The sequence below is a fragment of the Physeter macrocephalus genome, chromosome 7 (genome assembly GCF_002837175.3).
Source record: "Physeter macrocephalus isolate SW-GA chromosome 7, ASM283717v5, whole genome shotgun sequence".
Classification (NCBI taxonomy): domain Eukaryota; kingdom Metazoa; phylum Chordata; class Mammalia; order Artiodactyla; family Physeteridae; genus Physeter; species Physeter macrocephalus.
Genome location: NC_041220.1, coordinates 53854479 through 53868815, shown reverse-complemented (window position 1 = coordinate 53868815; position 14337 = coordinate 53854479). Strand labels below are relative to the sequence as shown.

Genomic DNA, 14337 nt, shown 5'->3' with positions numbered 1-14337 from the left:
TCTGTGTCTCTATTTCTGCTTTGTAAATAAGATCGTCTATACCAATTTTTTCAGATTCCACATATATGAGTTAATATATGATATTCGTTTTTCTCTTTCTGACTTACTTCACTCTGTATGGCAGACTCTAGGTCCATGCATGTCTCTACAAATGACCCAATTTCATTCCTTTTTATGGCTGAGTAATATTCCATTGTATATATGTACCACATCTTTATCCATTCCTCTGTTAATGGACATTTACGTTGCTTCCATGTCCTGCCTATTGTAAATAGTGCTGCAATGAACATTGGGGTGCATGTATCTTTTTGAATTATGGTTTTCTCAGGGTATATGCCCAGTGGTGGGATTGCTGGGTCATACGGTAGTTCTATTTTTAGTTTTTTAAGGACTCTCCATACTGTTCTCTTCGGTGGCTGCATCAATTTACATTCCCACCAACAATGCATGAGGGTTCCCTTTTCTCCACACCCTCTCCAGTATTTATTGTTTGTAGATTTTTTCATGATGGCCATTCTGATTGGTGTGAGGTGATACCTCATTGTAGTTTTGATTTGCACTTCTCTAATATTTAGTGATGTTGAGCATCTTTGCAATTCAAGCTGTTGACAAATGTGTTTTTTGGCCATCTGTATGTTCAGAAGTTTTATACTGGCTCTCCACTATGAGTTTTAATTTTGCATATTTTGTTAGTATAGAAAAGAAGTTAAACAGAAAAGCAGTAGCCTTAGTTATGGAAGAATGACTCTTTTAACTACATATATTCTTCGCTTTACATACGAAATGCATTCCAAGTACATGGCTAAAATTAAAATAAATTTTAACTAGAATAATGTGCCAATATGGATTCAATTATAGAATTAAAAATACATTTGCATGGGGAAAAACGTTTATTCGATACACATGGTACAAATCTTTGGAAAGAAACAAGGCCATTCTGGGTGTTCAAGAATTGAGAAATGGTTTCATGAAACTTCCAGAATTTGTCAACAGCTTGAATTCAAATCTAGTATTTTACAGAACTTTCATTTCACCATCATCCTATTACTTTCAACTACCTTCTCCAAAACAAATGTTTCCCACACATAAGCATCCCCTAACCATACAAAGATTTTGACTCTAGACAGTTCTCCTTTGAGGGTGATATCCAAGCATTAAATCTTTTTTTTAAATTTATTCATTTATTTATTCATTTTTGGCTGCATTGGGTCTTTGTTGCTGTGCACAGGCTTTCTCTAGTCGCAGAGAGCGGGGGCTACTCTTCGCTGCGGTGTGCAGGCTTCTCATTGCAGTGGTTTCTCTTGTTGCAGAGAGCACAGGCTCTAGGCGCACAGGCTTCAGTAGTTTTGGCAAGCGGACTCAGTAGTTGTGGCTCGCGGGCTCTACAGCGCAGGCTCAGTAGTTGTGGCGCATGGGCTTAGTTGCCCCGCGGCATGTGGGATCTTCCCAGACCAGGGCTCGAACCCGTGTCCCCCGCATTGGCAGGCAGATTCTCAACCACTGCGCCACCAGAGAAGTCCCCCAAGCATTAAATCTTAATATCATGTTTTGCCAACAGATGATTGCATATTTCAGTGTGTCTGAAAAATTCCATTTGAAAAATTATATTCTATAAAATAGATGCCCAATTTTTTCCAGTGCTGTGTGAAATTGTAAAAAATCAACTTTATGTAAATAAGAATACTGATATTTAGATAGCCACACAAAATAAATTAGTTAATATCTATGTGTGTGTATACATGTTATACAGACATATAAATATCCATTCTGTTCCACAGCAATTTCTCAAAAGCATATTTCCAAGTATTCTTCCCCCTCTGAATACTCTGTCTTAACACAAACCAAGCAAAAGAAAGTATAATATTTGGCATGATCTAGCAACTGGTACACTGCCTGAAACACAATACGTATGCAATAAGTATTAGATGGCTTAATGATTTCCCTTTATTTAAGTCTCAATGGTATTTACTTCAGAAGCCAAACCTCAAAGGTAACAGAAGCATCTACTTCAGCCCTCTCACCATATTTAGTTTCTCTTATTGTCACTGGACAGACCTGCAGGAAAAATCTTTTTCAAAAGTACATCCATCTGCATTTCAAATCAGCATGGTCTTTGTCTTTGAACCATAAATCAACAAAAAACTAACAGGATCTTTTTCTCCTCTGAAATGTTCCTGAGGATTAATTCTGCCCTGTGCACGAGGTTCTTTTTTCTGACAGGGCTGGCAGCTCAGAGTTTACTCAACCCAGAGTCCCACACATCTCTCATGTTGAGAACTGACGGTGTTTCCTCCAAGCTCTCCTGTGCTATCTCTTCAATGTGACAGGTCTTTGTCCGCCACTATTCCGAATCTCTTGTTAACAAGTAAAAGTGAGCCTCATGGTATAGAAGAACCTTCTCTGCCCTTAGCTGACAATGCAACGGAAAGCAAAACTCACAAACTCTGAGACCCTATGATGTCATCTCTAAGATTAATGCACTGAAGCTGATGAGCTCTAACGTAGTCTTTAGCCCTAAAATTCTATGTAGCTCAACATTTTAGAAACCCACCTGTTCCCTATATTATTACAGTATTAAACACAGAAAATTCAACCATCTAGAAGGCAGGCCTACACCTTTTGACATGTTAACTCTCGAAATTTTAATATGTTCCCTGACAGAGCTGCAAAAGACATAAACAATGGTTCTTTAAACATTATACTAAAGATTCCTTTCCCTATGTCACCCTCCGTTACCTTATTTCACCAACTGCTTACGTTAGAACTTCTGGCTAAGCAGCATGATTTAGTAGAAGGAACCTGAACTTTTTTTTTTTAATTGAAGTATAGTTGATTTACAATATTGTGTTAGTTTCAGGTGTAGAAGAAAGTGATTCAGTTATACATATACATATACAGATTCTTTTTCATATTCTTTTCCATTATAGGTTATTACAAGATATTGAAGGGCTTCCCTGGTGGCGCAGTGGTTGAGAGTCCGCCTGCCGATGCAGGGGACATGGGTTCATGCCCCGGTCCAGGAGAATCCCACATGCCGTGGAGCGGCTGGGACCGTGAGCCATGGCCGCTGAGCCTGTGCGTCTGGAGCCTGTGCTCCGCAACAGGAGAGGCCACAGCAGTGAGAGGCCCACGCACCACAAAAAAAAAAAAAAAAAAAAAAAGATATTGAATATAGTTCCCTGTACGATACAGTAAGATCTTGTTGCTTATCTATTTTATACATAGTAGTTTGTATCTGCTAATCCCAAACTCCTAATTTATCCCTCCTCCACCCTCTTTCCCCTTTGGTAACCATAAGCTTGTCTTCTATGTCTGTGAGTCTGTTTTTGTTTTATAAATAAGATCATTTGTATCATATTTTAGATTCCACATATAAGTCATATCATATGATATTTGTCTTTTTCTGTCTGACTTATTTCACTTACTATGATAATCTCTAGGTCTATCATGTTGCTGCAAATGACATTATTTCATTCTTTTTTATGGCTGAGTAATATTCCATTGTATATATGTACCACATCTTCTTTATCCATTCATCTGTCAATGGACATTTAGGTTGCTTCCATGTCTTGGCTATTGTGAATACTGCTGCTATGAACAGCGGGGTGCATGTATCTTTTCGGATACATGCCCAGGAGTGGGATTGCTGCATCATATGGTAACTCTATTTTTAGTTTTTTAAGAAACCTCCATGCCGTTTTTCCATAGTGGCTTCACCAATTTACATTCCCACCAACAGTGTAGGAGGGTTCCCTTTTCTCTACACCCTCTCCAGCACTTATCGTTTGTGGACTTTTTAATGATGGCCATTATGAACAGTGTGAGGTAATACCTCATTGTAGTTTTGATCTGCATTTCCCTGATAATTAGTGATATTGAGCATATTTTCATGTGCCTATGGGCCATCTGAATGTCTTCTCTGGAGAAATGTCTAGGTCTTCTGCCCATTTTTTGATTGGATTGTTTGGTTTTTGTTACTGAATTGTATAAGCTGTTTGCATATTTTGGAAATTAAACCCTTGTTGGTCACATTGTTTGCAAATATTTTCTCCCAGTCCATAGGTTGTCTTTTCATTTTGTTTACAGTTTCTTTTGCTGTGCAAAAGCTTATAAGTTTGATTAGGTCCCATTTGTTTATTTTTGCTTTTATTTCTATTGCCTTGGGAGAACAACCTAAGAAAACATTTCTACGATTTATGTCAGAGAATATTTTGCCTACAGGAACCTGAACTTTTGAGTCTGACTGACCTGGCTCTAAATCTTAGCTCTGCCATTTATTAGCTGTATAACTTCATGCAAGTTACTTAACTCCTCTGAGACTATTTCCTTACCTATAAAATGAGGATAATGATACCAACCTTAAAGGAGTATCATGAGGTGTAAATCAGAAAAATGCACGTAAAGTTTCTTAAAAACAGCAAACAGGAAAGCACAGTCAGTTGGTTTTGCCATACCTTTGTTCTGAACTGATACACATCTACACAGTCAACAACTGTTAACTGAGCATCTGCTAAGTGCCAGATATGTTATCAGGTTCTGGGACACAAAATAAAGCATAAGACACATCCAGTAAGGTGTCCACAGCCTAGGAGAAAGGACATATATGACAGAAGCTAATGATGTCATTAACCACGTGATAAGTGCTACACCACAGATGGATACAAGCTTCGGCTCTGCCCAGAGGTAGGAGGTGGAAAGATAATCAGAGAAGATGATGTCTGAGTGGGTAAAGGCTGAGTTAGTTGTCACCCAAGGAAGACAGTGGAGCTAGGGCTCAGCCTCATGAAATGCAAGGTGAGTTTGAAGAAAAACAAACAGTAAAAACAGCTTCTATTCATTTAAATATATTCTACTTCAGTAATCCTTCCTCTCCCTCATTCTCATCCAAATACGCACACATACTCTCAAAGGAGAGAATGCTATTTCCACTATCAAAAAGAAATCGAAATCCAAAATGATTCCTTTCCAGCCTTGTGTTTGTTTGTTCATTCATTTTTCAACCAAATAAGGTTTGTTTAAAATCTACTGTATACCAAGCGCTGTGACAGAGATACAACAGTGCAAGGGAAAACACAGGACCTGCCTTCTTGGAGCTTACACTCCAGTGGGGTTTCTCGCTAATGTCTTAAAGAGCCCGCCCCTGCAACATCCTTCTCAAATGCCACACAGAGGACAGCAGTGTACCCAGGTTATTCATATTCAGGTTATCTGATTACAGAAAATGAGAGCTGGGCACTCCAATAATTAGAAATCACTAGGTCCAAACCTCTCTACTGATAATATAAATATCAGAGTCCAAAAAAGCTGAGTTGACAAATACTACCTCTCTCTCTTTGTTCATTAATACTGTTATCTTAATTTTTAAAAACTAACTACTCACCATAGCAATTTTTTAAGAACTCTAGGCTAAAATTATGGGTTGTTTTTTTTTCAATGTCATTCAGAAGGTAAGGTTTCACACACACAAACACACAATCACACAGTCCTTTTTTCAATGTCATTCAGAAGGTAAGGTTTCACACACACAAACACACAATCACACAGTCCTTTAACTTTTAAAACTGCACCCCCGGACTTCCCTGGTGGCACAGCAGTTGAGAAGAATCCGCCTACCAACACAGAGGATACGGGTTCGAGCCCTGGTCCGGGAAGGTCCCACATGCTGCAGAGCAACTAAGCCCGTGCACCACAACTACTGAGCCTGCGCTCTAGAGCCTGCGAGTCACAACTACTGAGCCCGTGTGCCTAGACCCCATGCTCTGCAACAAGAGAAGCCACCGCAATGAGAAGCCCGCGCACTGCAATGAAGAGTAGCCCCTGCTGGCTGCAACCAGAGAAAGCCCGCACACAGCAACGAAGACCCAACGCAGCCAAAAATAAGTAAATAAATTTATTTTTAAAACCAAAAAAAACTGCACCCCTACTCAGTATTTCATTTCATTAAATGAGTTCGTACACATAAAGCACTCAGAAGAGTACGTGGCACTTAAGAGTCATGTAAGTGCTTCCTCCTAGTGTTATCATTTTAACTTATTTTTCGTAGTGTTACTATTAATCACTAAGAAATTAAAATGTGCAAAAGTCCCGTAGCAAGTACCACTTTATAAATAAATAAATAAAAGCAAAGAGAATGTAACCAATATAACAACAACAACAATAATAATACCTTTGAGACTAGAAATCTAGTGTCCTTACTCCCAGGGTTCTATAGTAAAAGTCTGGCTACATTAGATAGCTGACAAGCTACATTAAAAATTTTATTTTTATTGATTTATAATTTATACCTTGTGTACATCCAGTGAGAAATTGAGACACCTTACAATAAAAATACATGAACAATAGCAGCACTATTTATCGTAGCTAAGACACGGAAACAACCTAAATGTCCATCAACAGATGAATGGATAAAGAAGATGTGGTACATATATACAATGGAATAGTACTCAGCTATTAAACAAAGAATGAAATAATGCCATTTGCGGCAACATGGATGGACCTAGAGATGATCATAATACCATATGATATCACTTATATGTGGAATCTAAAATATGACACAAATGAACTTATCTATGAAACAGAAACAGACTCACAGACATAGAGAACAGACTTGTGGTTGTCAAGGGGGAGGGGAGTGGGGGAGATGGATTGGGAGTTTGGGATTAGCAGATGCAAACTATTACATATCGAATGGATAAACAACAAAGTTCTACTGTATGGCACAGGGAACTACAGCCAGTATCCTGTAATAAAACGTAATGGAAAAGAATATGAAAAAGAATATATATATGTATAACTGAATCACTCTGCTGTACAGCAGAAATTAACACAACATTGTAAATCAACTACACTTCAATTTAAAAAAAATACATGAAAAAAATTTAACCAAGGATGTGTGAGACTTATGCACTGAAAACCAAAAAATGTTGTTGAAAGAAATTAAAGAAGACCTAAATAAAGGGAAATTCATCCATGTTCATGGATTGAAATTCCTAATATTGCTAAAATGACAAAGTTTCCAAATGGCTCTACAGATTCAATGCAACTCTATCAAAATTCCAACTGCCTTTTTTTTCTTTTTTTGTACAAATGGACAAGCTGATCCTAAAACTCATACAGTAATGCTGAATAGCCAAGTTAATCTTGGAAAAAAAAATAAGTTGGAGGACTCACATTCCCAATTTCAAAACTTACTACAATATTACAGTAATCCACACAGTGTGGTATTACATAAAGATAGAGACACAGATCAACGATATAGAATTGGGAGTCCAGAAAGAAACCCATATATCTATGGTCAACTGATTTTTGATGAGCATGCCAAGACCATTCCATGAGGAAAGAGTAGTCTTTTCAATAAATGGTGCTGGGACAACTAGATATGAATGAATTTAGACCCCTACTTCAAACCACAAACAAAAATGATTTCTAAATGGATCAAAGACTTAATGTAAGAACTCAAATCAAAAAACTCTCAGAAGGAAACGTAGCTGTAAATTTTCATAATTTTAGATTAGATAATGGTTTCTTAAACATGACACCAAGAGCACAAGCAACAAAAGAAAAATAGATAAACTGGACTTCAACTTAAAAACTTCTGTATGTCTAAGGACACTACCAAGGAAGTGGAAAGACAGCCCACAGAATGGGAGAAAATATTTGCAAATGATATACCCAGTAAGAGTCTAGTATCCAGAATATATAAAGAACACTTACAACTGAACAACAACAAAATTTTAACAGGTAATGGACTTAAATAGGTATTTCTCCAAAGATGTACAAAAAGCTAATAAACATATGAAAAGATGCTCAGCATCACTAGTTATTAGAAAAATATAAATGAAAAGCGCAATGAGATCCTACTACACACACACACTAGAATGGCTATAATCAAAAAAAAAAAAAAAAAAGGAAAATAAGGATTGACAAGAATATGGAAAGACTGGAACCCTCAAATACTACTAGTGTAAAGTGGTGCAGCCACTGTGAAAAACATTTCAGCAGTTCCTCAAAAGTTAAACATAGAGTTAAGCTATGACCCAGCATTTCCACTCTTAAGTATATACCCAAGAGAACTGAAAACATATATTCACACAAAAGCTTGTATACTAATGCTCATTGTGGTATTAGTCATAAGAGCCAAAAAGTGGAAACGATCCAAATGCTCATACACTGATGAATGGTGATAGATATATATAGATTGATTGATTGATTGATTGATTCTCTCTCTCTCTCTCTCTCTCTATATATATATATATACATATATACATACAATGGAATGTTATTCCACCATAAAAAAGAATGAAGTACTGATACATAGTACAACATGACTGAACTTTGAAAACATTATACTAAGGAAAAGAAGCCAGGCACAAAAGGCCACATGTTGTATTGATTCCATTTATATGAAATGTCCAGAATAGACAAATCAATAGCGAAAAAAAGTAGATTACTGTTTGGATGGGATGAAGGAAGAATGGGGGGGCAGGGGAGAGAGTATAGGGTTCTTTTTTGAGTGATATAAATCTTCTGGAATTAGATAGTGGTGGTGGTTATACAACATTGTAAATATATTGATACTAAAAACCACAGTATTGTGCTCTTTAAAATGGTTCAAATAGTGGTTTTTATGTTACCTGAATTTATTCTCAATAAAATACATTTAAGAGAAAATACAGGTACAACATGTAAACAATATACAGATGAGAAATTAAAAGTTAAAGAAGAAATTAGAAACCAAAAGGAAGGAATAAAACAGAGTGGAACCAAAGCTTATGTGGAGGTTGGTTCTCACATCAGCATGTACAGCAGAAACTGAATATAATCAAAATTAGACTTGGGGCTTCCCTGGTGGCGCAGTAGTTGAGAGTCCGCCTGCCGATGCAGGGGACACGGGTTCGTGCCCCGGTCCGGGAAGATCCCACATGCCGCGGAGCGGCTGGTCCCGTGAGCCATGGCCGCTGAGCCTGTGTGTCCGGAGCCTGTGCCCCGCAACGGGAGAGGCCACAGCAGTGAGAGGCCCGCGTACAGAAGAAAAAAAAAAAAAAAAAAATTAGCCTCGAACATTCCTCAGAAGACATGGCCATACTATCCCTGGATAAGTCCAACATAACATCAGCAAAAATGTCCACTAGCACTGGAAGTTATATTAGTTAGCTTTTGATGAGAATGACCACCACCAAAAAACCCCACTCCATAACTACTAGCATAAAAACAATAAAAATGTATTATTGCTCCTGATTCTGTTGGGTGGGCAATTCGGGCCTGCATGTCTAGGACGGCCTCACTCACATTTCAAGCACTTGCAGGCTATCAGCCAGGACACCTCACTTCCCTTCCATGTGGTCTCTTCAACAGGACAACCTGGATTTATACATGTAGTTCTCAAGGTTCCAAGAGCAGTAAGAGAGACCAAGCCCCAATACACAACACATTTCACATCTCCGAATGATTTACCTTTGCTATTATCTCATTGGCCAAAGCAAGTCACATGGCCAAGCCCAGATTCAGAATTGGAGATGATTCTTCAAGGTGGAGTACGTACGGGGAAAGGAATTATGGAGGACTTTTTGCAAACAATCTAACAATCTAGCAGAGAGAAAAACAGAATTTTGGTTATTTGATTTAGTATCAGACAAAGTATCAATAGTTGGTTTGGACTCAAGGGACAGTTTGTGTGAAAAACTTATCTTTAACCACTAAAATCACACTCAGTACTAGGAGATGCTCATGGAAAAACCTCGGCAGACTAAGACAAGGGAGCGGGAGGTTCCTGCATCTCCCAATGCACACACCCTCTGGGGCATATGCTCCCAGAGTAAAATGGTGAATAGAAGCACGGACACTCTTTAAATTGTTGTTTCTCTAAAAATAGAGCTACCATATGATTCAGCAATTCCACTCCTGGGCATATATCTGGAGAAATCGTAATTCGAAAAGACACATACACCCCAATGCTCACTGCAGCACTATTTACAATAGCCAAGACACAGAAGCAACCTAAATGTCCATTGACGAGGATTGGATAAAGAAGATGTGGTACAGGGACTTCCCTGGTGGCACAGTGATTAAGAATCCACCTGCCAATGCAGGGGACATGGGTTCGAGCCCTGGTCTGGGAAGATCCCACATGTTGCAGAGCAACTGAGCCCGTGCGCCTCAACTACTAAGCCTGCGCTCTAGAGCCTGTGAGCCACAACTTCTGAGCCCGCGTGTCACAACTACTGAAGCCCACGCGCCTAGGGCCATGCTCCGCAACAAGAGAAGCCACCGCAATGAGAAGACCGCGCACCGCAAGGAAGAGTAGCCCCCGCTCGCCACAACTAGAGAAAGCCCGCACACAGCAACAAAGACCCAATGCAGCCAAAAATAAATAAATTAATTAAATGAATAAATTTATTTTAAAAAACAGAAGATGTGGTACATATATACAATGGAATAGTATTCAGCCATTAAAAAAAGAATGAAATAATGCCATTTCCAGCAACATGGATGGACATAGAGATTATCATACTAAGTGAAGTAAGTCAGAAAAAGAAAGACAAATACCATATGATATCACTTATATGCAGAATCTAAAATATGATACAAATGAACTTATCTATGAAACAGAAACAGACTCACAGACTTTGAAAACAAACTTATGGTTACCAAGGGGAAAGGTGGAGGGGGGTGGATAAATTAGGAGGTTGGGATTAACATATGCACACTACTATATATAAAACAGATAATCAACAAGGACCTACTGTATAGCACAGGGAACTCTACTCAATATTCTGTAATAACCTATATGGGAAAATAATATGAAAAGAATGGATATATATATATGTGTGTAACTGAATCACTCTGCTGTACAACTGAAACTAACACAACATTGTAAATCAACTATACCACAAAATAAAACAATAATTAAATTTTTTAAAAGTGGTCCAAGCTTTTAAAAAAATGTTGTTTCTTTCTCTCTTTTCTTTGTTAACTCATAGTTTAATTCCCCTACGTTGAACGCACAGATGCTACAATGCTACTACACACTGATAATCAGAGCATTAAATTTGGAGCTTCTCAAAATCCAGGGAACAAAGGATAACATAATGCTTCACAGGATAATAATTTTTTATCATAAGATACACACCAGTTGATCAAAAGAAAAACTTTCCCTGTCATTAAATTCTAAGGACAAACTAGTTTATAGGATCATAAAGGACAATGAAAAATATTACATGATACATCTTCAACAGAAATTTGGGCAGAAATCATAAAAACATTCCTCACCTGGCTATTTCTTATATTAACACTTGATAACAGCTTAGTAAATAAAGCCTGATAAAAGCATTTCTCTCTGGGCTGAGCTAGACAGGTTTTCTTGTTAACTCAAGAAACAGGAGTACAGTACAGAATTAGGTAAATAGGAATGATCCTTGGGCTACATCTGTTAAACACTATCTTCTTTTTTTTTTTCCCAAATCAAAAGAGCTTTTATTGCATCTTTAAAATATCACAAACGAGTCCGAAAATCATTTGTCATCTTGCTGTTTCTATAGCCTGACCACTCAGATCTTATTCATCAGCCTACTGGACTGTTCCTTTTTCAGAAACATAGATACCATCCAAAAATTTTCTGATATTCTTGTTTTTAACTGTTGTGGCTTGCTGAATCGAAGCAGCTGAATTTGACACAAGTTCAATGTCATTTCCTTCAATAATCAACTCATCTTTCTGGGCTTGAGATACTGAGCAAGCAACGCCGGGCCTCATCCAAACCCTGCAGATGTATTTTTCACCCAAAAAATTTTGGATTTCAACAAGAGAACCATTCTCCTGAATAACAACATTGATGGGGAAGTGAGCGAGCACAGACCTCATCTAGTAACAGAAGCCCAGTGTAACACCCTTGATCATGTTCTGTACATGACTACGCGTCATGCGAACAGTCGCCAGTTCCATTCTATTTCCCCACCATTTGTCAACCTGGAGCCTCTTCTTTTTCTTTCCAAGGAGACTGAGTTCTACACTAATGTGATTGAAGTCCCTCCACAGGGTGCCTCTAGGGCCCTTCACAATAACTGTGCATCCCTTCAAAGTAATGACATTTTATGGAATGTCAACAGTCTGATTGCTGAGAATGGTCTTCATTCTCACATTAGATGCGGCAGAGAGTGTTAAACACTATTTCAAGCTCATTTTCAACAAAAGTTGAATGAAATTCAGTTTAAGACTTACTCTCCAATATGTGACAGAAATGTAAATATTACATTAATGATAAAATAATCAATATATTTGTTGTAAAAATGTTTGAAGGCTAATAGGCACCACCTTTCTGATAGGCTAAGTATTTTCAGATATACCCTCCTGAAAGACCTAATGTAACAAAAAACAGCAACAGTTCCAAAGATCTACAGCTTCACACTAGAAACATTTACATTTTGAGATCCTGACTTCATCTGATTTACATCTTGCTTCTTGACTTCATGATAGTTCTGCTAACTTTGAATTAACAGTCCTCAGACTGCTATATATAAGAATTACTAAGACCCTAGCAGATGTCCTTTTCAGTATTATTTCCACCAAATCAGAAAGCTGTAAAAGGCAGAGTGACGACAGATGTGGTTCTCAACTCACAATATGAATTGGATGAGTAGACACCAATAATTTAAACGAGTGAAAGAGCAAAGCAGATTCAAAGCAAGCGAACAAAAAATCTTCCAAGGCTGTAAAGACACTCTAAGACAGGGTACTGCATTTCTTCACACCGTCACCCTCACCCACCACACACAAAGCACAGACCCCAGGAAGGCTGATGAAAATAGTTGCTTCAATACCACCAAATGTACACTTGAACTTAAACAAAATACATTTAAAATTACCATTTATTAAATATAGTTGCTTTACATTATACTTTCAAGTTGAAGTAACAGTGGCTTAAAAAGCATAAAAGGCAAAACTTCTACCTCTCAGCTGGAATTCCAGAACACGTGCCTGATCTAGGATCTACTGAATTGATCAAAACATCAAGTCATACTGGTATAGGAACCTGGACGAGGAAGTGGCACATTCATTCACATTCCCTTCTTAGCTCTGCCCAGGACCTGCCAAACTTGCTACCCATATCAAAATCTAAGAAACTGAATTTATCAGCTTTTCTATCATTATAAGAAAAAGTGAACACCACCAACAGAGATAGAGTAGTTCCAAAGAGGTCTCTCCTCTACAACAGAAGCTGAATGAGCCCAATACAGTGGCATTCAGTCTGCCCAGTGTCACAACAGAACTCATATTCTTCCCTACCCTGGAGATGGCTGAAACTGTTCCAGTGGTAAATATGCCTCTTCATTCCAAAATGAGAAATAAAACACAGCACCCAAGTACCCCTGAAGAAGGTAACACACTGACTAAGTTTATTCTAAATTCTCAATCCCATCCTCTCTTGCCATTTCAAACATCTCTGGCCTACAGTTTCCCCCTCTTCAGTGCACCTGTTCCTTCTCTACTAGATCATCCCCTTTGGTACAGCAGCATCACTTACGTTCCCAAACATAAATCTTTGCCATGACCCACGTTCACCTCCAGCTACCATATCACTTCTGAGTCCCTTTTCAGCAAAAGCTCTTGAAAGACAGGATTAGGGCTGCTGTCCCTGCTTCTCAATTCATGTGCTTTTTCCTCAAACTGCTCCAGTTGGGCTTCTGTCTCCATCATTCTACTAAGACTGCATTTGTCAGTCACCAAGAACAGCCTTGTTGCCAGACCCAATGGTCACTTCCCAGTTCTTGTCTCTCCCAACAGTGTTAAACACAGCTGACCATTCTCTCCTTGAAATGGTTAGATTCTCTTGGTTCTCTGGGACACCAAAGTTTCCTGGATTTTTCTCCAATCTTAGAGTCTGCACCTTCTCAGTCTCCTTTGCTGGCTTCTATTTTTCTGCTTTACTTCTAAACACTGGTGTGCACCAGGGCTCTATCCTGGGCTTGCTTTGCTTATTCATCTATACCTCCTCCTCAGGGGCTGCCTCATCCAGTTGGATGGCTTGAAATACCATCTATAGGTTGATAACCCTGAAATCTACATCTTTAGCCCTGTCCCCAAGAACCTCAGATTTATATATTCAACTGCAAACCTGACACCTTTATTTGACTATCTAACAAGTATCTCAAACATAACATGGCTAAAACAGTGCTAGATAGTCCTCTAAAATTTGTTCTTTACCTAGTCTTTGCTATCTGAGTAAATGGTCTCACCATCTGCCCAGCTAAAAATCTAAGAGTTATCTTTTTTTTTTTTTTTTTTTTTTTGCGGTACGCGGGCCTCTCGCTGTTGTGGCCTCTCCCGTTGCGGGGCACAGGC

At 38.4% G+C, this 14337-nt stretch overlaps 1 protein-coding gene and 1 pseudogene across 7 annotated transcripts in view; both read right to left on the bottom strand.

Moving 5' to 3' along the window:
• The window catches only part of TEC (tec protein tyrosine kinase), a 154118-nt gene that overhangs the window by 119878 nt on the left and 19903 nt on the right, over positions 1–14337 (bottom strand). The window lies entirely within an intron of this gene.
• LOC102986044 (60S ribosomal protein L9-like) lies at positions 11554–12129 on the bottom strand (annotated as a pseudogene).